Genomic DNA, 26,918 nt, shown 5'->3' on the forward strand with positions numbered 1-26,918 from the left:
TAAGGTTTAATATTTCATCAAGGTAAATCTAGTAAATGTCCCTTGAAATTGTCCACCTAGAAGGTATACAAAATCTAGGGCAAGCAACCAAAATAAACCTTTTAAACCCTTGCCCCTCAACAAACCTAAATCGAGGCTCATCAATTATTATCATATCACATAATGCCCTCCTAATGGCTTCCTGATTAAAAACCCAAGTCCTTAATTCCCCCACTACCCCTTCAAAACCCCCCTCAGTTGCAAATGTTGTTATTGCATGAAAGTGAGCAGTGACTGCCTTATATCCTTAGAATGGGGATTTTTTAGACAGCCAAGCATATGATTCCATAAAGAGGAAGGGCCATGTTTTTTGGACTCACATGCAAAGAGTCTTGCACAGTATAGGTATTTCCCCTTTATTAATTTCCCCTCAGTATCAAGGATCTTTTGGAAATGATCCCACACATTTGATCTAGACTCAACCTCCTTCCTCTTCTTTGCAGGAACAACATGATTCACCTGAGGCTGCTGAGCAGTTGTCTCAGTGCCTTGGGCTTGTTTTCCATGTCCCTCCTGAGTTGAGGGTTGAAGTCCAGATTGAGTGGCACTGTCCATTTACAAGGATGGTTACCAATATTTAGCAATTCATTATTCCAACATCAAGTCAACAACCACATATTAAACATACAAAGAAATCTAGAATCAGACACAATTGTTTGTGTCATTATTTTTCAAAATTTCACAATTAGGGGCAGTTAAGAACTTAAGGGTCATACATCCATAAAGTGATAAACATATACGATTATACAAAGAAATCCAAATTCATGAACTGTATTTAGTTCATCATTATCTGGATTTCAGTTAAGGGCTTCCACCAATACATAGAAATTTCAACACTGGAAATTTCACATTTAAGCATTTAACTCGCATTGGGACATTATAAGGCATAAATCACAAGTTCAGAACCATAATATATCAAAATATTCACAAATCACAAGGTAGAAATCAATTTCTCAAGGGCTTCCACCAATAAATAAAATAATGGCATAATATACCACAATATAAGGATATATCACCAAATATTCATCACAGATCATAATATATCACATAAATCAAGATATATAAAACTAGGGCTTTCGATTTAACACTGCTTTCACCCTAATGGCATAATTTATCAAAATATATCACCAAATATTCACCATAGATAATAATATATCACAAACAATTCAATATATTTCATAAATAAAATTATATAAACTAGGGTTTACGAATTACTTGATTTCTCCCAAATAATTCCTGGAGAACAAGGGATTCTAAGCAAGTAAGCAGTAATCACCAGTTCACCACGAGTAGGCACTAGGGCTTCCACCGCCCCACCGGAGAATCATAGACTACATAATACAGTCATAGAGAATATATAATCGGAGAAGAAGAGAGAACTCACACTCTAAGAGAATCGGAGAATAGCGGAACTAAGTCGCGATTCGCGCAAACAAAGGAGAGACCACAGAGAAAGTGAGAGAGAACTCAGAGAAGCAAACCCTAGGTCGACTGCGCAAATTCTAGAATGAAGACTAAGTCTTCGTTCAACATCTATATATAGTTAGATAAAATGATTTCGTTTAATACATAGCCAACTAAACCTAATAAAGTTCAAATATTCGGGCAGGTCAGATATCAAAATATCCTACCCCACCCGAACTCCTTTAACCGACAACGTTTCATGTTGCGGATCGGATATGGAAGCTCGGTTTAGGATTGGGTTGGATCCCCTGGTTTCGGTCGGCGAGTCGGTCAGGTTTGTCGGGTCGGTTCCGCCTAAGTTGCGCCGTTTATTGCCCAAAAGATACTAAGGAGTACTTGCATAAATAGTGGGAGCCTTATCTTATTGGCAAATTTATATCATGGACCAGGGTCCACAGAACATTGTGGAACCTAAATCAAAACGACGAGGTACATAATTCATACTCGTAACGTACAAAATTTCACAATAAAAGACTCAAAAAATCACAGCACAAGACACATACACATGTATCATTTACTTAATTTTCAAAATTGATTTAGGTGCAAAATTTGTGTTCATGGGCACAGAATTTCACAACACAAGACAAGGAAATGTATAACATAAGATACAAATACTAATTTATTTCAAGTATAGAATTCATACTCTTAAGGTACAGAATTTCATAACACAAGGCGCAAAAATTCACAACATAAAATACATACACATGCACCAGGGTCCACAATTCACTATGAACCCTACTGGTCCATGGTATAAAGATGGTATGTTATTACAAATATTTAATTCTTATAATATCAAAGCAATTAATAGTAATTACAAGTATTATCTTGTTTTTGTTATTCTCTCAAATTCTCCAAAGTGTGGGGATTTAGAATTGGGAATTCAACCTTTTGGAAAAAGTATTGTCTTGTTTTAATTTATTAATTTATTCCATCATCCCCAATACTTATATTAGTGTTGTAGTGTTGTCTATCCACGTACTTGTGAACGTGGTGGATGGGGACTAAGGGAGCATTTCAATTCCTTACCCATGTCATTCTATAAATAAGGTGGTGAAGCTCTTACACAGTCTTCAACCCTTTGCCAACAAAAAATTCAGAACTATACTACACTAAGTGAAGAACAATGGCTGTTACCAAAGCTGGTCTTCTCATCACTCTGATGCTACTTGTTCATGGTATGAATCTAAAGTAGTAGTGTTTTTCGTTTCCAATGGGCGATGAAAACGAATATTATTGTACGTAGAAATGTGTTAGTAAATTTATTGTTTAACTACATATATATATAGGGTCTCTTGTGCTTGGGCGATCCAACCCAGGACATGCAAACCAGCAGCCAAAGATTTGCCCTTTTGTCTGTATATCGGCGGAATATATGATTTGTGCTCCCGACGAAACTAAAATCTACGATGTAGGCTGCACAAATTGTTGCTTCATAGAAGACACTGCCTGCCAACTCTACTCCAATGGTGAGCCCCTCTGCCGCCAACCACGCGTCGTTCACAATTACTTAAAGCTCAACTACTAAATTGAAGGTCACTAGTAGAAAACTGCACTTCCGTTAATGGTGTAAAAGACTTTTCGCAATTGTTGTATAACAGTTGCGGATATTAGGGTCCGGTTAAATAAACGTTAAGATCAGAGGTTAAGGTGTTGTGATGATGAATAATGAAATCAACGTTTGTTACGTTGTAGCAACAATAATAATGGTAGGAACTTAATTACTCCTAGCTGGCTAACTCCTAAGTAGTCCTAATGTGCCCTACCTTTGTATGCCATGGTGGCGTGGTTCTTTGTGTTCAAAGAAATGAATAGTAAGTGTGTGTCTAATATTGTAGTACACTACCTCTTATCTATGGTGCATGATAGATTAAACCATTTCAAATTTTTTTTAGAGTTAATTATCAAAATGGTCTCTTGACTATAGGGAAATTACCAATTTGGTCATTGATTTTTTTGACCAATTAAGTTCCTCAATTTTAAAAATCTTAACCAATTTGGTCTTCTGTTTGTTTTCTCGCTAGACATTTGTTAACTCAAGACCAAATTGGTAATTTTGCTATGGTCAAGGGACCATTTTGGCCATCACATGCACTATTTTCTCTGAAAAGTTAATAATTAATTTCACCTTTGGTCCCACGACTTTTGAAGTTCTATCACTTTTGGTACACTAACTTTAAAATTTTTTAATTTTGATGCTTAACTTTTTTTTTTATCAGTTTTGGTCATTTCGACCAAATTGATAGCAAAATGTTACCAGATTTTATATTTATAGGCCGGGGTAAAATCATCATCTGAAGTAAACGTCTTCAATATCTTAATATGATTTTTCTTTTGTTTTGATATTGAAGATATTTCCTTAATATGATTTTTCTTTAGTTTTGATATTCAAGATATTTTTTTGGGATGATGCTATTGTCCCTAAAATATAAAATCGGACAACATTTCACCATCAATTTGATTGGAAGGACGAAAACTGATAAAAGTAACAAAATTAGGCACCAAAATTGAAAACAATTAATGTTCTGCACCAAAATTGATAAACCCCTCAAAAGTTGTGGTTGTGGGACCAAACGTGAAATTAATTCAAAATTTAATTACGAAAATGGTCCAATGACTATAGCGAAATTATCAATTTGGTCCCGAGTTAATAGAACCCTAACGGAAAAACACACGGATGATCAAATTAGTTAATATTTTTAAAGTTGAAGGACTTAATTAGTCAAAAAAAAATAGCCAATGACTAAATTAGTAATTTCACTATAGTCAATGGACCATTCTGATAATTAACTCTTATATATATATATATATATATATATATATATATATATATATATATATATATATATATATATATATATATATATATATCGCTTTATACCCTCGGCTTGGAAAACAGAACAGGCGGCCTAAAAAGAAAGAAAAAAATTGTGATTGGATTCGCATACAACTCAAGAAGGTAATAAAAAAGCACTTTTTATTATTATTTTCTTATTACTCTTCACCACCTTTCATTTTTAGTTCTGGGCCCGCAACGCAGGGTAGGCGGCCCAAGAGGAAAAAAAATCAGAAAAAAATAAGGGAGAAAAAAAAACAAATCATACGGGCTCGAATGTAAGGAATATGGCCCAAGGAACCTGCATGTAGGGAAGAGGGCTCATCAACCAACAAGTAGGGAAGGCGGCTGAATACAATCTCTTATGGGCTCGCAAGTAAGGAAGGGGACCCAGTAGTGCATCGCACCTAAAAAAAAAGGAAAAAACATCAGAGTCATACGGGCCTACATGTAGGGAAGGCGGCTCATTAGCCTGCAAGTAGCGAAGGCGGTCGAACACCATCTCTTCTGGGTCTGCAAGTAGGGAAGGCGACCCAGCAGGGCATCACGCCTAAAAAAAAATAAAAATCAGGGTCCTAGGGGCCTGCATGCAGGGAATGTGGCCCGATGAGCTTGCATGTAGGGAAGGAAGCATATCGACCCGCGAGTAGAGAAGGCGGACTAACACAATCTCTTCTAGGCTCGCAAGTAGGGAAGGCGACCGAACATCATCTATTCTAGGCCTATAAGTAAGGAAGGCGGTCCAGCGTCGCATTGCGCCTCCAAACAAAAAAAAAAAAATCTCTTTCATTTTTTGTGCAAGGAATGTGCAAGAGTGAAGGCACCAAGCTCGCTCTCTGAAAGATAAGAGAACTTCAAACCAGGAGTCGAGAGGGTCAAGGCGTGTAGAAGGCCAGGAGTGACTATACTTTCTTTGCTCAAGGTCAAGGTATGTAGAAGGCCAGTAATGACTATACTTTCTTTGCTCTTCAAAGACAACCAAAGAAAGTGGAGGACTCGTGATGGCGTGTAGAAGGCCAATAGTGACTATACTTTCTTTGCTCAAAGTCAAGGTGTGTATTCTTTGCTTGTCAAAGACAACCGTAGAAAGTGGGGGACTTGTGACCAAACACGACTCCATCTCTGCTTAAGGGCAAGAACAACCTGAGATACCGATATCACAACAGCTTAAGAGCAAACCTTGTGACCAAACCGACCTCCATCTCTACTTAAGGGCCCACATCCTAACGGAAAGAGGAGCCATGACTACTACCACTGGAAATTTAGTGGGGAAGGGGATGGGTGCGGCAACGAACCACTGGAGAAATCACGAAGGTCATTAAATGTGGATGGGCTCTGGTGAGTTGGCTGAGCTGGTGGTGGAGGTGTCAGAGAAGCGGGAGCTGGCGGTATCCTATGCTGTTGAAGAGAAAGAGTCTCTCGGTTTGCAGATATGAGAAGGAGACACCATTAGAGGGATGCACTGAGAAAAGAGAGAGGGTGAGATCCATATCTGAGAAAAGGAAAGGAATTTAGGGTAGAACTATACACGACTCTTCATTAAAGAAGGCTCATGGAAAGTTAACTTTTTTTTTTTTTTTATTTTTAATTTATTACTTTCCGCGAACCTTTCGTTCTTTAGAAAGGGTTTTAGAAACTCGTGGTGATTTTTTTTTTTTTTTTAAGAAACCACAACCCTACTTTAAAGAAGGGTCGCAAGAAGTTATTTTTTTGTTTAAGTTTAGTACTTTTTGCTACCTTTTTTTCAGAAAGGGTCGCGGAAACTCGATGTGATTTTTTGTTCTTAGGAAACCGCGTTCCTTTTGTACAAAAAATGGTCACGATTTCTTATTAATTCATTTACAATTTTATCACCGCACATCTCTTTTAACCAAACACTATCCTTTTTTTTTAACAAAGGTAGCAAAAAGTCAACTTTTATTCTTTTTGTACTTTTTTTTCGTTTTATTGAAAACCAACACAAAACATTCATTAATCAGATGACCCAAAAGTTAATCTGAGTGAAACCGGAAGAAATCTGAGAAAACTGAATCAAGTGTTTATCTAGAAATTTTTTTTGGATAAATCTATTTTTGACCCCAAACTATTTAAAGGCACATTTCTAGACTATCGTCCATGTTGTAAGATGAACCATAAGCTTGCCTGATATTTTTGGAAAACCAACCAAAAGACCACTTTGCCCTCCACGAATCATTGAGTATCCTTCTAGAGTTTTGAACACATATAAAAGCAATAGAAAGCCAACCTTTCCTCCCGATTCCATTCTTTGTCTTCCCACCCAAGAGCTCTGCAAGAAAGAAAGAAGAAACACAGTAAGTTCTTAGGATCATTTTCATCCTTTGTTCATCTAGCTTCCCCTCTTTAGCTTCAAATCTCTGAGGTTCTCCTTTTAAGTGTTGTTGTTTAGCTTGTTTGAGGTATTTAGGTGGTGAAGGGGGTAGTGGTTGAGTTGGGAAGAAGAAGGAATCCATACAAAGAAGAAGAGGCAACAAAGGTATAACCCATGGACTCCCAACTACTTATTTGACTCTGTGAATGCATAGTTTGAGGTGCAAATGCTTAGAAATGTTAGATTATTGTTGTTGTTGAGTTATTGTTGATCCATGATGGATTGGTGAAGTTTTGGGAGTGTTTTTTTGCATTGAAAATTGTCTACAGGTGAAGAGAAGGCCTCTAGTGCACACTGCCTAGTGCACCAGATAGCCTCACGGTACTAGCCAACGGACCTTGAGGAGGTCGGTAATACCCCTGATTTTTACCACATTTTTAAAACCAAAAAAGGAAAGAGATAAGCAATCTAATCATCCATTAAATATTAAGCGGAAGAAAGTCTAAACGGGGGTATTATGCTACATCTTAAAGTACTAAAGATGCACAGGCGGGAAATCTAAACAGTTTAAACAAGTCATAAAGAGTCAAGACACACAGGCCGCTCAAAAGGCTCACAGGCCATCAAAACATAACGTCTAGAAAATGTGACTAAGCTATCTATCGTTCCAAGTCTAGCGCTCTCGGGCATCTACTCAAAACCTGTAGAACAAGGGAAAAACATGGGGATAACACCCGGTCAGCGAACATTGCTGGTAACCCATCAATACGCGTTAAATAGCATATATAGATAAGTATAAGTCAAAACCATTTTGGAACGGGATAGAGTATATACCATTTCAAAAGTCATAGAGAGAAGTAAACTTCAAGGACTCATTCACACTCTCAAAAGGAAAAGGAATCACCATCCTTACAACAATAACAAGACAAATACATGAAAAACAATACAACTCAAGATGCATTATACTGATCACAAAGTAGAATACATAAAGACATGCTCATTAGCAAAGAATACACATTCACACAACGGCAACTACATGCCACAGTGACAACTACATGTCACAAGTTTCATAGTTCCAACCTTATGCCATGTTCCAACCTTATGGCTACCCCCGACCTTATTTCAGTTCCAACCATTACCTCCTAGTGCCACCCTGTACTTCTGAGTCCAACCTTGTACCGCCAGGGACCGTCGTCCCGCCTCCAACATAGCCTCCAACATACCGCCGAACTCCCAGTACACGAGGGTACCATTAATTTCATTCACACAACCACCTACATGTGAGCAAAGCTCAAGTAACAACAACCCACATTCAGTCATAGTCACACAAGTCATCATCATTACCAAGAAGACTAAGGTTCCACAATTACCTTAATCAAGTATCAATCGAAGGGTACAACGATTACATACGTTCATATCATAGGAATCAATCAATGGATCACAACAAATACATGAAACCATACTCAACAACGAAGGATCACAATCCAACACCAAACGATGGTCAACACAAGTTGCCAATCCCAATAAGAAAGAACAAACTGCACATACTAGCATTTCAACATCAAACTAGCATGCTTATCAAACGGGTAAACCATAAGTAGTTCCATAGAACATTCAAGACTCACAATAGTCCAACGAATCATAAAGTCGGACCCTTAGCACGATTCAAGACACCAAATCCTACATGGATTCCTAACATACCGTTCTAGACATACGAAACATCAAGAAGACTCACAAATGGCCCAATAAAACAACATCAGGAGGTCAAAACATCAATACCAAGTCAAAAGAATCATGGGGAACAAATCCCCGCCATCGTCCAACAGTGTTCCCCGCGGGTGGGGCCACGGGTGGACAACCTCCCGCGGTTCCGCCCACTGGTACCAACCCACGAGGCACCATGTACCCTGCGGGTGGGGCGGCGGGTAGGCCTCTGCCCGCCGTTTCCCCCGCGGGTACACCCTGTACACCAAAATAATCCCTTTGAGGATTTTCAACAACAAGTCCAAATTCAAGTCCAAAACACCCAAAATCTCACACAAAACAACAATATGACTTGAACCCAAGAAATAGCCAAGCAATGGCATTCAAGAACCCTAAGAACAAGCTCTAAACATGCATCACCACAAGACAATGCATCAAATCTCACAAATCAACACAAGAATCACAAGTAGAAGCCAAGAATCATCATATAAGTAAGAAAATAGGTTTTGTAAAGCATGAGTTACCTTTGTAGCCTAATAACTTCCTCTTATCACCCTTAGAAAGCCTTTCCTAAAGCTCCTCTTCTACACCAACTTCATACACAAACCAAAAGACAACAAAGATTCTATCTTTAGAAAAAGACACCTAAAAGGAAGTTAAAAACACCAAAAGACCAAGGATCTTACCCTCCCCTATGCTCAAGATGAAGAAAGTAGGAATCTTGAAAGACAACTTGCAAGATTTGGGAACCCCAAATCTTAGCTTGGAGAAGAAGCTACACCTTTTTAGAGAGAAGCTAGAGATTTTTGTGTATAGATTGTAGTGTGAATGAAATGAAGGAGTGTTGCTAGGTTAGCTTGAACCACAAACCTTAGGTAGAAAGACATCCCTACCCTTACTAAAGTTGGAAAGACAAGGGAACAAGGGCACAACTCAAGAAGCACAAGGTACAACCCTTTGACTTAAGTGACTAGTTAAAATCTAGTCCCTCGACTATTGAATTTCTAGATTTTTAGGAATAAATTAACAAAGAGACTAGGATTAATTCTCTAATTAATCATTGATTAGAGTTTGGATTTACGGGGTGTCACATCCTCTCCCCCTAACAAGAAGCTTTGTCCCCGAAGCTTGGGCACGACGAGAAAACAAACAGGTAACAACAAATCAACCATGTGACAAAAGGAAAAAAAGAATACCATTTAACCAAAAATTCAAGGATCCGAAAGGTGTAAGGTTTGCAAAAGTCAAGAAATTGCAAGGTTTCAAAAGGTCACAAAAGAAATTTTCTTGAGCACACAAACAAAAACACCACCTTACACCAAGAACTACACCAAATACTTCATAACCCGATTCCTAAACGTGCCAAGAATCAACACCCGATCATGTAAATTCCCACCCAAACATACCAAGAATAACATAATACGAAATCCACGTTATTACCCTGGGGCTCTAGACATAATCAAAATACAAGATCATTCATATAACTTATCATAGTATCAAGAACATCAAGATCATCACATAAGCATCAAGATTAACACATAAACATCAAGATTATCATATAAACACCATATAAACCCTAGGCAAAGCTCTATCAAGACTCAAGCACAGAATCATATATCAAAGGAGCCAATGAATAAGATATAGCAAGGAAAATAGGTTTTGTTGAGACATGGGTTACCTTTTAGCCTTAATTAATCCTCCCTTGGCTATTAAGGTTCTTCTCTAAGATTTCCATCCGAATGACGTCCCTAGGCTTGGTGGTGGGGAATCTCCTGGGAATAATTTCGTGTAATATAACTATGGGTGGTAAGGGTTCTAATGACTTTCTAATCCCCTATTTATAGAGTTAGCAATCCTAATCAGAATCTGAATAGTAAATGCCTACTTTCTATTCCTACTAGTATATAGGTAATTTTGTGTAATATAACTATGGGTGGTAAGGGTTCTAATGGCTTTCTAATCCCTTATTTATAGAGTTAGCAATCCTAATCAGAATCTTAATAGTAAATGCCTACTTTCTATTCCTACTGGTATATAGGTCTAGGATTCCTAATTAGAATCTGACTAGTAAAATGTTTACTCTCTTTTATTTATAATAGGCTTAAGACTCTAGATTAGGCAAGGGTCCATGATCTATGGTGGACCACATTAATTAATTAAAGGGAATCCTAACCAAATTAAATCCTATTTAATTATTATTAATGGAATTAATTAAATAATTAATCCGGGATTAAAGGCCGTAACACGGGGTGTTACAGCTTTTATCTCGGACAGGTTAATAACCGATAATATCATTGTTGCAGGGGAGATGAGGCATTTTCTAAGAGGTAAATGGGCAGGCAATGTGGGATGGGCAGCGCTAAAGCTTGACATGGCTAAAGCGTACGACAGGATGGAGTGGGGATTTCTCAGGGATATGCTACTAGAGTTGGGGTTCGCCCGCGGGTGGGTTGACCTCGTGCTTCTGTGTGTGAACTCAGTGAAGTATAATATTGTTGTGAATGGCGATACAGTGGGGTCAATTGTGCCGACGCGTGGTATTCGCCAAGGAGACCCGCTATCCCCGTATTTGTTCATTGTTTGTGCAGAAGGATTGTGATTGTTACTACAACAGGAGGAGGCCCGGGGAAACATTCATGGCGTCTGAGTGGCAAGAACTGCTCCCTCGGTGTCACATATCTTCTTCGCAGATGATAGCATGTTCTTCTTCAAGGCTAACGATAGAGAGGCCCAAACGATACAACGGTGTCTACGACAGTACATTAGGGTGTCGGGCCAAGCTTTGAATTACGACAAATCCAGCATTTTGTTCAGCACCAATACTTCCCCAGACACAAGAGAGCGTGTGACGAGTTTATTCAGTGTGCAGCAAGTAACCGACTTCGGGAGATATCTAGGCCTACCATCCTTTTTAGGCCGGAATAAAACCTCGGTGTTTAAGTACATCGAACAACGGGTAAGAGATCGTGTTAGTACGTGGCAGAAAAAATTATTATCCAGGGAAGGAAATCCTTTTGAAGAGTGTAGCATAAGCAGTGTCGATCTTTTCTATGTCCGTGTTCCTTTTGCCAAGAAATACTTGTGACTCAATTGAGAATATCATGAATCGTTTCTGGTGGGAGAACGGGGGCAACAGTGGCCGAGGCATCCATTGGGCCTCCTGGCTTCGCCTGGCAGTCCTGAAACATTGTGGTGGCATGGGCTTCAGGCGACTACACGAGTTTAATGTGGCGCTCCTAGTGAAACAGGGCTGGCGGATTCTCTCCAAACCATTTTTGCTGGTGAGCCAGGTTTTGAAAGCAAAATACTTCCCCAATGTCTGTTTCTTGGACGCACAAGTCGGACACAATCCCAGCAATTCGTGGCAGAGCATCCATGCGGGGCAAGACATTCTGCGAGAGGAAGTTATTCGTCGCATAGGAGATGGCACGGACACTTTAATATGGGGCCGATCATGGGTGGCAGATGCATCTAACGGGGCCCTAAGCATCCCATGTGTGGAAGAGCTACGCGAGGCGAAAGTTAGCAATCTAATGACCCCTGATGGTGAATGGGATTTGGACGTTATCCAGGATATTTTTCTTGAACCAGATATTGTTCGAATCTTGAACACCCCTATTTCACCACAACACCGTGATGCTTGGTGTTGGTACCATGATATGAAAGGGGCATATACTGTCAAGCGTGGTTACCAGTTTCAGACTTCGGCCCTCACCACCCACAACCTGGATTCAGACTTCACGGAATGGCGTAAGCTATGGCATCTTCGAATCCCACCAAAAGTCAAAATTCTGCTTTGGCGTTGTTTGAGAGGGATGCTACCTGTTTGTGAGACGCTACGATCGAAAGGGGTTTGGATTGGCGGAGGATGCTCTCTGTGTACTTCTGATGTTGAAACAATTGAAACAATTGGCAGGAGTTCTTAGCGCCGAATCCAGTGTTACGTCCGCGAAGTCAGTCTGAATCAGCATGTTGGGTACCACCGCCGCTAGAAGTTCTTAAATGTAATGTCGATGCGGCCGTCTACGATCGAGGTATCTGTTAAGGGGCGGTCCTTCGCGATCACTTTGGGAGGTTTGTGGCAGCCAGTAGTGATAGCCTACGCTGCAACCGTGACCCATACTGTGCGGAGACGTTGGCGGAAAGGGAAGCTCTTTCGTGGCTTAAGACTCAACAGACAACAAGTTTTATATTAGAATAAGACTATTTAAATTTTTGTAAAAGTTTCAATTCTAGTAGTCAGGATCTTTCGTACGTAGGTATGATCATTGAGCAATGTCGTGTCATAGCAAGAGACATTGGGAACGTGTTAGTTCACCATGTCAAAAGGCCAGCGAATCACGTGGCACATGTGCTCGAACAGGCTGCTGTTTCTCATTCTGTCCTTAGGGTGTGGATCACTCACCCTCCTGATTGTATTTCGGAGTTTATTTAATATAATCCGTTCTTTAAAAAAAAAGTCATTTATGCTCGTCCATCAAAACATTATTACAAGTTCATTAAATTACGATTGCATACTCATTAAGCCACTATTGTGGGTACAGTAAGTCATCATAGGTCATCTATATTAATACTATATCATACATTTATTGTAAGAATATATTGAAAAAATATATCAATATGAGTGAATTTAAAATATCTCTATGAGATATTTGTAATGATATTACTTTTGTAGAAAGCCAAAGCCATCATCAAACCATACTTTGCACTACAAATCTTCTATAAATTGATAAATAGGAAATCGATACCCTAACCGCTGGACGACAACGGAACGCTTCCATGGATCATCTGTTGAAAATCATCTATTAAAAATTATTAATTTATAATTGTATGGTTTACATTTTAAAACCATTTAAGCTAAGTTGCGATGAACGTGGATCAAAATCACGTGACCTTCAGATCTTCAGTCTGACGCTCTCCCAACTGAGCTATCCCCGCATCTCATAGAAACTTTACATTCTTAATAAACGAACTTTTAGCTTTTTTTAACCATAAGTTATTATGTTCCACATATTGCTTCGAATAGTCATTATTGCGTCTTCAAACTCTGATTAAAAGTTAAAACATAGCCACGATGATTACGTTCATGAGAAACAAACCGATTTCATTACACTACACCAAACATCTCTTGTGCATGATTCAATTGTTGCCACAAGCCAAAGCCAATCATCTTTAATAACACCTCTATAATTATTATAAAGTCTAATGTAAGCATAAAAAACTATGACATTTCCTTTCTTCATATCTATGTATCTAACTATAACTAAATGTTTTTAAATTTGGAAAATTACCCGAGTATATATACTAATTACTAATTACTAAATTCTCAATTCTCTAAATCCTGATCTTTTTTTTTATTTCTATTATACGCTTAGATTGGTATCTTGTGATTTGAATTAAGTTTTTTGTTATGTTTGGACATTGGGTTTTTAAATATGTAGTGTTGTCTTGTTGTTCGGACTCATTATTGATGGAGGAATTTGAAATATGCATCGTTGACGTGCTGATTGGATTTTAAATTTTAAATTAATAAAGAATAATGAATTAATTAATTGCGCTAAAGAACTAGAGAACGTTAATGTTCTCAAATTGACCAAACCAAACTAAACTACAATGTCAAATATAATGGTTTCGTCTTTTCAAAACTTAAAAAATATAAATCGAACCGAGGAAAAAAAAAAGACCCGAACTGTAAATCGAAATTCCCACCCCTAATTGTATGTTCTTTTAATTACTATTATTACATTTCCATTAAGTAAATTCAAAAGTTTATGTTAGATATTATTGCATGTTCGTTTTATTAATATTGCAAGTTGATTAAGTCACTTCAGCAAGTCCTTTGAAAAAAAAAAAGGAAGTCACTACTACAAGTTCATTAAGTCATATATTGTAGGTACTGATTAAATCACTTCAGCAAGTCCTTTGAAAAAAAAAACATTATTACAAGTTCATTAAATTACTAACGCATACTCATTAAGCCACTATTGTAGGTATAGTAAGTCATCATATGTCATCTATATTATTACTATATCACATATTTATTGTAAGAATATATTGAAAAAATATATCATATGAGTGAATTTAAAACATCTCTATGAGATATTTTTAACGATATTACTTTTATAGATTGATTTTATTTATAAAGAAAGAAATAAAGGAAAATGTATTTAAGCGATGTCTGGTTTATTATATTGGCAACATGACTTGGGAAGCAAACCCGAGACGTCTAAACAAATACATTAAACCATACTTTGCACTACAAATCCTCTCTAAATTGATAGATATGAAATCTTCAGTTGCCGGGAATTGAACCCGGGTCTAAGCCATATATCCTAACCGCTGGACGACAACGGAACACTTCCATGGATCATCTGTTGAAAATCATCTATTGCAAATTATTAACTTATAATTGTATGGTTTACATTTTGAAACCATACAAACTATGTTGCGCTGAATTTGGATCGAACACGTGACCTTCAGATCTTCTGATGGTCTCCCAACTAAGCTATCCCCACATCTCATAGAAACTTTACATTCTTAATAAACAAACTTTTTGCTTTTTTTAACCACAAGTTATTATTTTCCACATATTGCTTCTGTAACACCCCCGAAAAACATGTTATTTAAAGCCTTAAAACATGCAGATAACTTAAACCAAAACACCAAACACAGCGGAAGACTGAAAGAGAATATATATATAAAACAAGGAAATGGGGTGCTATGCCATGCTCACCCAAGGGTGAACGCACAGGCTAAATCTGCATTGTTTAAAATCTAAAACCATTCAACAGAGTACTAAGTCTAGATTGGCTCACAGGCCACAAAACATAAAAGGGGAGCTATACTTGTAGGCACTAGATCGCGGACTCGTCTAAACATCACCTGAAAGAACACATAAAAACATGGGACGACGCCCGGTCAGCGAATAATGCTGGTAACCCACCAATACATGTGAAATATCATACATAGATAAGATATAAGTTTGTAAAGCCATTTTCGAAACGGAATACCTATATATAAGTCCAAAACCAAGAGTAATAGTCAACACATGACTCCACACTCTCAACAAGAACACGGGAACACATCCCAAGACTACAAAGAACAACAACAACTCACAAGAAGTCTCAAGGTATAATCTATCATCACACAATAGAATAATACCCGACATGCATAACTCAAAGGAATCAGGACACAACAAACGGCAACATGTGCCAAGGCAACACATGCCTTTGTGACTACACACGTCACAAGAAGAGAACTCATAACAACGGCTACACAAGCCCTCGTGACATCACCCATCACGAGTTGATATGCCTTCCTTATGCCCGGTTCCAACCTTATGGCTACCCCCAACCTTATTTCTTCTTCCAACCATTACCTCCAGGACCCCTGTACAACCAAGTCCAACCTTTTCCCTCCTGGGACCGTCGTCCCCCACCAATGACCACCAACCAGACCACCGATTCATAGTACACGAGGGTACCAATCACACACACGACAACACATGCCACCCAAGAAACACGTGAACCTTACACAAAGGTCACAAACTCCATAATCGCGTCATGGCCACCACGAGGACCACTGCAATACCTTGGTGACTAGTGTCCCATACCACTAATCGTGCAATCCAGGTAAAGCCACACACACCACACCACAACAGGAATCAATCAACGGATCACAACGAAGATATGAAACCATACTCAATCAAGGAATGGATCACAGTCCAACGACAACGATGAATAACACAAGTAATCATCAACCCATCGGAAGGTACAAACAACACACACGCTAGCATTTGAACACCAAACTAGCATGCTTATCAAACGGCTAAACCAAACGTTGTTCCGAAGAACACACAAGACTCATCACGGTTCAACGAAACACAATGTTGAACACTTAGCACGATTCAAGACACCAAAACCTATATGGAATCCTACCATATAGTTCTAGACATACGAAACATCAAGAAGACACTCAAATAGTTCCACAAAAGAACATCGGGAAGTCAAAAGACTAAATACTGAGTCAAAAGAATCACGGGGAACAAATCCCTGCCCAACCACAATACGTACCCCGCAGGTGGGCCCACGGGTAGGCCCCCACCCGTGGTTCCGCCCGCGGGTACAGGCCCTCCAACTCCATGTACCCCGCGGGTGGGCGGCGGGTTGGACCCCTGCCCGCCGTTCCGCCCGCGGGTACACATACCTGCACAAACAATCCCTTCGGGGATTTTCAACTCCAAGCTCAAATTCAAGTCCAAAACATGCCAAGTCTCACCAAATACAACAAAATGACTTGAATCAAAGGAATAGCCAAGCAATGGCATACATGAACCCTAATAACAAGCTCTAGATATGCATTTTCACAAGACAATGCATAAACACTCACATTTCATAGCAAAATCACATGTAGAATCCAAGAAATCACATATAGGTAAGCAAAATAGATTTTGTAGAGCATGGGATACCTCTTGAAGACTAAAAACCTTCACTTTACACCTCAACAAGCTCCAAACAAAGCTCACATTCCAAACCCACTTCAAGAACATACCAAAAGATCACAAAGATCCTATCTTTAAGAAAAAACACCTTAGAAAATACTAAAAGCACAAGATGAATTTAGAACTTACCCTCCTAGATGCCCAAATGTATGAAAGGTTGAATCTTAGAGGCAATTCTTGAAGTTTTGGCATGGCTTCAACTTGGCTTGGACGAAAAGCTATCTACCTTTTTAGAGAGAAGGTGGAGCTAGAATTTAGAAAGTGTAAGGAATGAAATGAGGGAGATCTACTAGGTTAGCTTACAATACTAACACCAAGTGAAAGGTCAAGAATACCCTTACTAACATAAGGAAGTGTAAGGAAACAAGGGAACTCCTTTTAAAGCTCAAGGTACAACTTTGACTTTGGGGTTGACTAGTCATTTACTAGTCCCTGACTATTGAATTTCAGGAATTTAAGGAATTAAATTACAAATTGAAATAGGATTAATTACTTAATTAATCTCTTAATTGAATTCGGATTTCGGGGTGTCATATTCTCCCCCCCCCCCCCCCCCCCCCCCCCCCCCTTCAAAGAAGCTTCGTCCCCGAAGCTTGGGTACGACGAATTAGAACAAATGGTAAAAAGAACAACAATGTGACAAAGAGTGTCAAGAACAATTTCTTTTGGTCAAAACTCCAAAGATTCCACAAGAATTCAAGGTAAGAAAGGATTCAAAACAAGGATTGGCAAGAGTTAAACAAATGGATATATTGAGCATCCCGTACTCTAGCCCAAACACATACACCAACTTCTAGCCAACAACTAAGAATGGTTCTTGACCAATGTAAAGCATGGGAGTCTAAGGAATAGACTAAAAAAGACCTGAACCTTTTTGTCGAAAGCCCTTGTGTGTCATACGAGCTGCGTCTCGAGAGATTCCAATTCGGACAGCCGTCAGACTGTGTTCTGATCCTCGGTGAGCGAGCTCTGGATTGCCACGCATAAGGAAGGGATGATCACTTCGAGTGGGAGGTCGTCGTGAATGAATGGGTCTTTTAGAGGGTTCAGTTCCCACGGGTAAGATGCTTATGAGTAGGTGCGGGTTAGTAGCAAGAAGGCTTACTTATATGTTATTTTTGGACTAAGCACTAACTCAACACACTAACTACAAAACCAACTATCCAACAAAACAACAAGCAAGAACAAGCATACAAGGCAAGCATTAAACAACTAACAAACGGTAACAGCAACTAAAGAGATAACAACAAGCGAAGGAAGGGAGACGAGATCGCCACGACTCCACCCTAGAAGGACTCACTCTCCGAGTCCTCGGTGTCTTCATCAGACTCTTCGTCGGCTCTTCCTCGGCTAGGACTGGCCTCAAGCTGGTACAACCTCTCCTTAACTACGACGGACGGCATCTTCATAAAAGCGAAGCAACTAAACCAGCTACTCAAACTACAAGCTAACAACCACGGCAAACAAGAGAGAACGACTAAATGCACAACTGAGGAAACAACTACCAACGGACCTACTAACAAAACAAGCAAGAGACGCAACAAGGTTCCACAAAGAAAACGGTCGGCTTGCGAAACGGATGACAAAGCTTAAGAGATGGGTTGCAAACGAGGTTTTAAGCAGCAAAGGTGTTCGCCGCCAACTAAAGTTAGAGAAACCAAGGGTTCAAATTAAGGTGGTGAGATAGATAGGTTTGGTCACAACGAAGTTCAACACCAAAACCGTCGGTTAACAAAACGAGAGACAAGACTTAGAGATAAGTTGAGGGTTCACAAAGGTAAGACAAGAGAGAAAGATAAGGTGATATATACAATTTTTACCGGAAACGAAAGCTAAATTCACACCGAGCCTAACTCCTGCTCAAAACTAGCCAACGATCTACTCAAAACGAGACGACTCAGCTAAGGAACAAGCCACAAACAGAAACTGACACCACAAGAACTCTAAACTAGATCTCTCGGGATCACAGAACCAGGGTTGCATCTTCAACTGATCTCTGCTGACTTCTTCAACCAAAGGAAACAAGGTACCCCCACTACTTAACTTGAGCTCGGCATCTGCGTGAACTTGATCCATCACTTCTGACAAAGGCTGCAACTGCTAGATCCAAAATACGAGTTGGATGTCATTCCCTCTGGCTTTTAGGCTAACTTGATGAAGGCTATCGACTTAACATTTGCATTAGCACACCACTTCCAACTCTCTACAAAGCAACGCTTGGAACTTCCAAAACTTCGGTCCGGATGAAAGGTTCAAAACAGGAACGGTAGCAAAGGAGAAGGTAACTCAGGGGAAAGAAGGCTTACAAGAAGAGATTCGGTTCAATGGAAAAGATTAGAGTGAAAGGTTTGGGTTCAGAAACTCAAGGACCACGTTACATAGGAGTAGGATCAAAGTCATCAAAGTTGCAACTTAGAAAATAAGGTTGCCACCTTGCACAGAATCGTTAGAAGCGGGGAATACAAGAACGAGGTTCGATTCAAAGGGACGATCAAGGTAAGAGTTTAGGTTCAACAAATCGAGGACCATGTTGATTAAGAAGAAGAGAATTGTAAACGAGGTTACAACATAGGGAGTAAGTAATCAAAACGGGGTTTAAGGAAGTTGAAAAGAATTTCCTCACGGAGGGTATCTGATTTAAACTCAAGGAAAAAGTTGATTAGGAAGGGGATCGAGATTTTCAAAGTTACAACTTAGAAAAGATGAGGTTGCAACCTTGAACAGAGTCGAATCAAGAAGGAAACAAGAATGAGGTTTGAAAGAATTGAAAGGATTTCCTAATGAAGGGTACTAGATTTAGGCTCAAGAATAACGTAGGTTAAGAAGGAAATCAAGATTTTCAAGATTACAACTTAGGAAAACGAGGTTGTCATCTTGTATAGAATCACATTAAGAAGGAAACGAGAATGATGCTTGAAGGGATAGGAAAGATTTCTCGGAAGGAGACAATTTGTTAGACAAGAAGAGGATAGAAAGACAGCTTAAAGAGGGTTAACGGTTCACGACAACAGGCGACTTCTTCGACTTGACGCTTTGATCACTACACTATTGACGAACTGAAGGCTCTCTACTTCGACTCGAACGCGGTTTAGCTCTTAGACCTTACCGGATTCCTTCATAGGCTAATGTCACCTCCGCCATGCACAAGATGGTTTGGAAAGAACACAAGAACAAGGTCGGAAGAAAAGGATCACTTGGCAAAAAGGGTGATTGGGTTTGTCTAAATGAAGGAAGAGATTTATGAGGGTCAAGGGTAACACTCAAACAAGCTAACGCCCGAAGCTAACACTCAGGAAAGGCACAAAGACGAAGGGTGGTGCAACAAAAGGGTACAAAACTTACTTCCACGGTTCCCACTTGCATCTGTCTCACAACTGTTGATCTTGCCTTGCCGAGGTTGTTGTTGAGTCCGTTGAAGTCTTCCTCTTAGCCCTGCACTCAAGGGACCGGTGACCTTTCTTGCCACAAGCAAAGCACTCTATCGGCTTACCATGACAGCCAACGCCGGGGTGGTCACTTCCACACTTCTTGCAAACGGGGCGCCTTCCCTTAGCCTTGATCTTCCGGATTGGTTTGGGAGCCTTTCCTGTCTTTGAGTCGTCCCTTTGCAGGCTTCTTGTTGATCCAACACTAGTAGCCGTCAAACTCCTAACCACAGGTGAAACGCTTCCATCAAGCTTCCTCTTACGGTTCTCCCGGATTCCTTTTTGAACTTGTTGAACTCGGTAGAGGTGGGTTGCACAAAGGTAGGCCTCCTTGACTTGAGCAGGATAGAACCGCTCGCGTAACTTAACCTTCAGGTCTTCCCAACTGAACTCCGAATCTTGTCTACAAGCTGGCCTTTCAAGCATCCACCATGAGTCCGCTTCTTACCGAAGGTAGAACGTAGCCAACTTCACCTTGCGATCCTCCGGGCAAACCACCGCTTCGAAGATCTTGTCAAACATCCGGATCCACTCGTCCAGCACTGTGGGATCTTTTTCACCGACGAAGAACGGGGGACGGAGACTTGCGACTAAACGTACTACATCACGATTCCCATTCTGAAGAGGGTGATTGTTGAAGAGGGTGTTGCTTAGCGTCTGGGTGATCTGTGTCAGTTGATGGAGACTTTGAGCTACCTGTTCACTGGTGACTGCTTCTGAAGACATTACATGATGTCTCGATGGTGCCATCCTCGACTTCTACAGCAATAGCACGATAACGGGAGGAAACATAGGGCCCGCAGCCTTACATGGTGCCTTAACTAAAGAGAACCAAAGCTAAAAGAAAAGCAAAGCACAGATAACATAACAGAAAACGACACAAGCACTCACAACCACACCGCTCGTCCTAAAGTCTTAAGCCTAACACTTAGATTCTCATGGTCACTTTAAGGTCTCAAACCACACTTAACCACTTAGAAGTCTACACTTAACCAACCTAGGCTCAAACCTAGGCTCTGATGCCAACTGTAACACCACCGAAAAACATGCTATTTAAAGCCTTAAAACATGCAGATAACTTAAACCAAAACACCAAACACAGCGGAAGACTAAAAGAGAAGATATATATAAAACAAGGAAATGGGGTGCTAAACCATGTTTACCCAAGGGTGAACGCACAGGCTAAATCTGCATTGTTTAAAATCTACAATAGTTCAACAGAGTACTAAGTTTAGATTGGCTCACAGGCCACAAAACAAAAAAGGGGACCTATACTAGTAGGCACTAGACCGAGCACTCGTCGAAACATCACCTAAAAGAACACATAAAAACATGGGACGATGCTCGGTCAGCGAATAATGCTGGTAACCCACCAATACATGTGAAATATCATACATAGATAAGATATAAGTTTGTAAAGCCATTTTCGTAACGGAATACATATATATAAGTCCAAAACCAAGAGTAATAGTCAACACAAGACTCCACACTCTCAACAAGAACACGGGAACACATCCCAAGACTACAAAAACAACAACGACTCACAAGAAGTTGCAAGGTATAATCTATCATCACACAATAGATTAATACCCGACATGCATACCTCAAAGGAATCAGGACACAACAAACGGCAACATGTGCCAAGGCAACACATGCCTTTGTGACTACACACGTCATAAGAAGAGAACTCATAACAACGACTACACAAGCCCTCGTGACATCACCCATCACGAGTTGATATGCCTTCCTTATGCCCGGTTCCAACCTTATGGCTACCCCCAACCTTATTTCTTCTTCCAACCATTACCTCCAGGACCCCTGTACAACCAAGTCCAACCTTTTCCCTCCTGGGACCGTCGTCCCCCACCAATGACCACCAACCAGACCACCGATTCATAGTACACGAGGGTACCAATCACACACACGACAACACATGCCACCCAAGAAACACGTGAACCTTACACAAAGGTCACAAACTCCATAATCGCGTCATGGCCACCACGAGGACCACTGCAATACCTTGGTGACTAGTGTCCCATACCACTAATCGTGCAATCCAGGTAAAGCCACACACACCACACCACAACAGGAATCAATCAATGGATCACAACGAAGATATGAAACCATACTCAATCAAGGAATGGATCACAATCCAACGGCGACGATGAATAACACAAGTTATCATCAACCCATCGGAAGCTACAAACAACACACATGCTAGCTTTTGAACACCGAACTAGCATGCTTATCAAATGAGTAAACCAAACATAGTTCCGAAGAACATACAAGACTCATCACGATTCAACGAAACACAATGTTGAACACTTAGCACGATTCAAGACACCAAAACCTATATGGAATCCTACCATATAGTTCTAGACATACGAAACATCAAGAAGACACTCAAATAGTTCCACAAAAGAACATCGGGAAGTTAAAAGACTAAATACCGAGTCAAAAGAATCACGGGGAACAAATCCCCGCCCAACCACAATACGTACCTGCACAAACAATCCCTTTGGGGATTTTCAGCTCCAAGCTCAAATTCAAGTCCAAAACATGCCAAGTCTCACCAAATACAACAAAATGACTTGAGTCAAAGGAATAGCCAAGCAATGGCATACATGAACCCTAATAACAAGCTCTAGATATGCATTTTCACAAGACAATGCATAAACACTCACATTTCATAGCAAAATCACATGTAGAATCCAAGAAATCACATATAGGTAAGCAAAATAGATTTTGTAGAGCATGGGAAGACTAAAAACCTTCACTTTACACCTCAACAAGCTCCTAACAAAGCTCACCTTAGAAAATACTAAAAGCACAAGATGAACTTAGATCTTACCCTCCTAGATGCCCAAATGTATGAAAGGTTGAATCTTGGAGGCAACTCTTGAAGTTTTGGCAAGGCTTCAACTTGGCTAGGAAGAAAAGCTATCTACCTTTTTAGAGAGAAGGTGGAGCTAGAATTTAGAAAGTGTAAGGAAAGAAATGAGGGTGGTCTGCTAGGTTAGCTTACAATACTAACACCAAGTGAAAGGTCAATAATACCCTTACTAGCATAAGGAAGTGTAAGGAAACAAGGGAACTCCTTTTAAAGCTCAAGGTACAACTTTAACTTTGGGGTTGACTAGTCAATTACTAGTCCCCGACAATTGAATTTCAGGAATTTAAGGAATTAAATTACAGATTGAAATAGGATTAATTACTTAATTAATCACTTAATTGATTTCGGATTTCGGGGTGTCAAAGCTTCAAATAGTCATTATTGCGTCTTCAAACTCTGATTAAAAGTTAAAACATAGCCACGATGATTACGTTCATGAGAAACAAACCGATTTCATTACACTACACCAAACATCTCTTGTGCATGAATCAATTGTTGCCACAAGTCAAAGCCAATCATCTTTAATAGCACCTCTATAATTATTATAAAGTCTAATGTAAGCATAAAAAACTATGACATTTCCTTTATTCATATCTATGTATCTAACTATAAATAAATGTTTTTATATTTGAAAAATTACCCGAGTATATATACTAATTACTAATTACTAAATTCTCAATTTTCTAAATCTTGATTTTTTATTTCTATTATACACTTAGATCGGTATCATGTAATTTGAATTAAGTTTTGTGTTATTTTTGGACAATGGATTTTTAAATATGTAGTGTTGTGTTGTTGTTCGGACTCATTTGTGATTGAGAAATTTGAGATATGCATCGTTTTCGTGTTGATTGGATTTTAAATGTTAAATTAATAAAAATTAATTAATTAATTAATTAATTGCGCTAAAGAACTAGAAAATGTTAATGTTCTCAAATCGACCGAACCAAACTAAACTACAATTTTAAATAGAATGGTTTCGTCTTTTCAAAACTGAAAAAATATAAATCAAACCGAGGAAAAAATAAAAGGCCCGAACTGTCAATCGAAATTCCCACCCCTAATTGTAGGTTCTTTTAGTTACTATTATTACAATTCCATTAAGTAAATTTACAAGTTTATCTAGATATTATTGCATGTTCGTTAAATTACAATTGCAAGTTGATTAAGTCACTACAGCAAGTCCTTTGAAAAAAAAAAAAAAAAAAAAGTCACCACTAAAAGTTCAATAAGTCATATATGCTCGTCCGAAACATTATTACAAGTTCATTAAATTACCAACGCATACTCATTAACCCACTATTGTAGGTACAGTAAGTCATCATAGGTTATCTATATTATTATTATATCTCACGTTTATTGTAAGAATATATTGAAAAAATATATCAATATGAGTGAATTTACGATATTGCTTTTATAGGTTGATTTTATTTATAAAGAAAGAAATAAAGGAAAATGTATTTAAGCAATGTTTGGTTTATTATATTGGCAACATGACTTGGGAAGCAAACCCGAGACGTCTAAAGAAATACATTAAACCATACTTTGCACTACAAATCTTCTCGAAATTAATAGACATGAAATCTTCTGTTGCCGGGAATTGAACCCGAGTCTCCTGGGTGAAAGCCAGATATCCTAACCGCTGGACGACAATGGAACACTTCCATAGATCATCTGTTGAAAATCATCTATTGCAAATTATTAACTTATAATTGTATGGTTTACATTTTGAAACCATACAAACTAAGTTGCGGTGAACGTGGATCGAACACATGACCTTCAGATCTTCAGTCTGACGCTCTCCCAACTGAGCTATCCCCGCATCTCATAGGAACTTTACATTCTTAATGAACGAACATTTAGCTTTTTTTAACCATAACTTATTCTGTTCCACATATTGCTTCGAATAGTCATTATTGCGTCTTCAAACTCTGATTAAAAGTTAAAACATAGCCACGATGATTACGTTCATGAAAAACAAACCGATTTCATTACACTACACCAAACATCTCTTGTGCATGATTCAATTGTTGCCACAAGCCAAAGCCAAACATCTTTAATAACACCTCTATAATTATTATAAAGTCTAATGAAAGCATAAAAAACTATGACATTTCCTTTCTTCATATCTATGTATCTAACTATAACTAAACGTTTTTATATTAGGAAAATTACCCGAGTATATATACTAATTACTAATTACTAAATTCTCAATTTTCTAAATCCCAATTTTATATTTCTATTATACACTAATCAGTATCATGTAATTTGAATTAAGTTTTGTGTTATGTTTGGACATTGGATTTTTAAATATGTAGTGTTGTGTTGTTGTTCGGAATCATTATTGATTGAGAAATTTGAGATATGCATCGTTTTCGTGTTGATTGGATTTTAAATGTTAAATTAATAAAAATTAATTAATTAATTAATTGCGCTAAAGAACTAGAAAATGTTAATGTTCTCAAATCGACCGAACCAAACTAAACTACAATGTTAAATAGAATGGTTTCGTCTTTTCAAAACTGAAAAAATATAAATCAAACTGAGGAAAAAAAGGACCTGAACTGTCAATCGAAATTCCCACCCCTAATTGTAGGTTCTTTTAGTTACTATTATTACAATTCCTTTAAGTAAATTTACAAGTTTATCTAGATATTATTGCATGTTCGTTAAATTACAATTGCAAGTTGATTAAGTCACTACAGCAAGTCCTTTGAAAAAAAAAAAAAAGAAAAAAGTCACCACTACAAGTTCATTAAGTCATATATGCTCGTCCGAAACATTATTACAAGTTCATTAAATTACCAACGCATACTCATTAACCCACTATTGTCGGTACAGTAAGTCATCATAGGTCATCAATATTATTACTATATCACACGTTTATTGTAAGAATATATTGAAAAAATATATCAATATGAGTGAATTTAAAATATCTCTATGAGATATTTTTAACGATATAACTTTTATAGATTGATTTTATATATAAAGAAAGAAATAAAGGAAAATGTATTTAAGCAATGTTTGGTTTATTATATTGGCAGCATGACTTGGGAAGCAAACCTGGGACGTCTAAACAAATCTTCTCTAAATTGATAGACATGAAATCTTCCGTTGCCGAGAATTGAACCCTGGTCTCCTGGGTGAAAGCCAGATATCCTAACCGCTGGACAACAATGGAAAACTTCCACGGAACATCTGTTGAATATCATCTATTGCAAATTATTAACTTATAATTGGATGATTTACATTTTGAAACCATTCAAACTAAGTTGCGGTGAATGTGGATCAAACACGTGACCTTCAGATATTCAGTCTGACACTCTCCCAACTGAGCTATCCCCGCATCTCATAGGAACTTTACATTCTTAATAAACGAACTTTTAGCTTTTTTTAACCATAAGTTATTATGTTCCACATATTGCTTTGAATAGTCATTATTGCTTCTTCAAACTCTGATTAAAAGTTAAAACATAGCCACGATGATTACGTTCATGAGAAACAAACCGATTTCATTACACTACACCAAACATCTCTTGTGCATGATTCAATTGTTGCCACAAGCCAAAGCCAATCATCTTTAATAACACCTCTATAATTATTATATTGTCTAATGAAAGCATAAAAAACTATGACATTTCCTTTCTTCATATCTATGTATCTAACTATAACTAAATGTTTTTATATTTGGAAAATTACCCGAGTATATATACTAAATAATAATTACTAAA

At 38.5% G+C, this 26,918-nt stretch overlaps 1 long non-coding RNA gene and 1 other non-coding gene across 2 annotated transcripts; one reads left to right on the top strand and one right to left on the bottom strand.

Moving 5' to 3' along the window:
* The first annotated feature begins 2,589 nt into the window (after positions 1 to 2,589).
* LOC109148728 lies at positions 2,590 to 3,330 on the top strand. Its single transcript, XR_002048853.1, has 2 exons — positions 2,590 to 2,678; positions 2,790 to 3,330. It is a non-coding gene; the product is annotated as an uncharacterized LOC109148728 (long non-coding RNA).
* Positions 3,331 to 24,936: 21,606 nt separating this feature from the next.
* Positions 24,937 to 25,009, bottom strand: TRNAF-GAA. The gene has a single exon. It is a non-coding gene; the product is annotated as a tRNA-Phe (tRNA).
* Between the last annotated feature and the right edge of the window lie 1,909 nt (positions 25,010 to 26,918).

Source organism: Ipomoea nil, unplaced genomic scaffold, assembly GCF_001879475.1.
Source record: "Ipomoea nil cultivar Tokyo-kokei standard unplaced genomic scaffold, Asagao_1.1 scaffold2144, whole genome shotgun sequence".
Taxonomy (NCBI): domain Eukaryota; kingdom Viridiplantae; phylum Streptophyta; class Magnoliopsida; order Solanales; family Convolvulaceae; genus Ipomoea; species Ipomoea nil.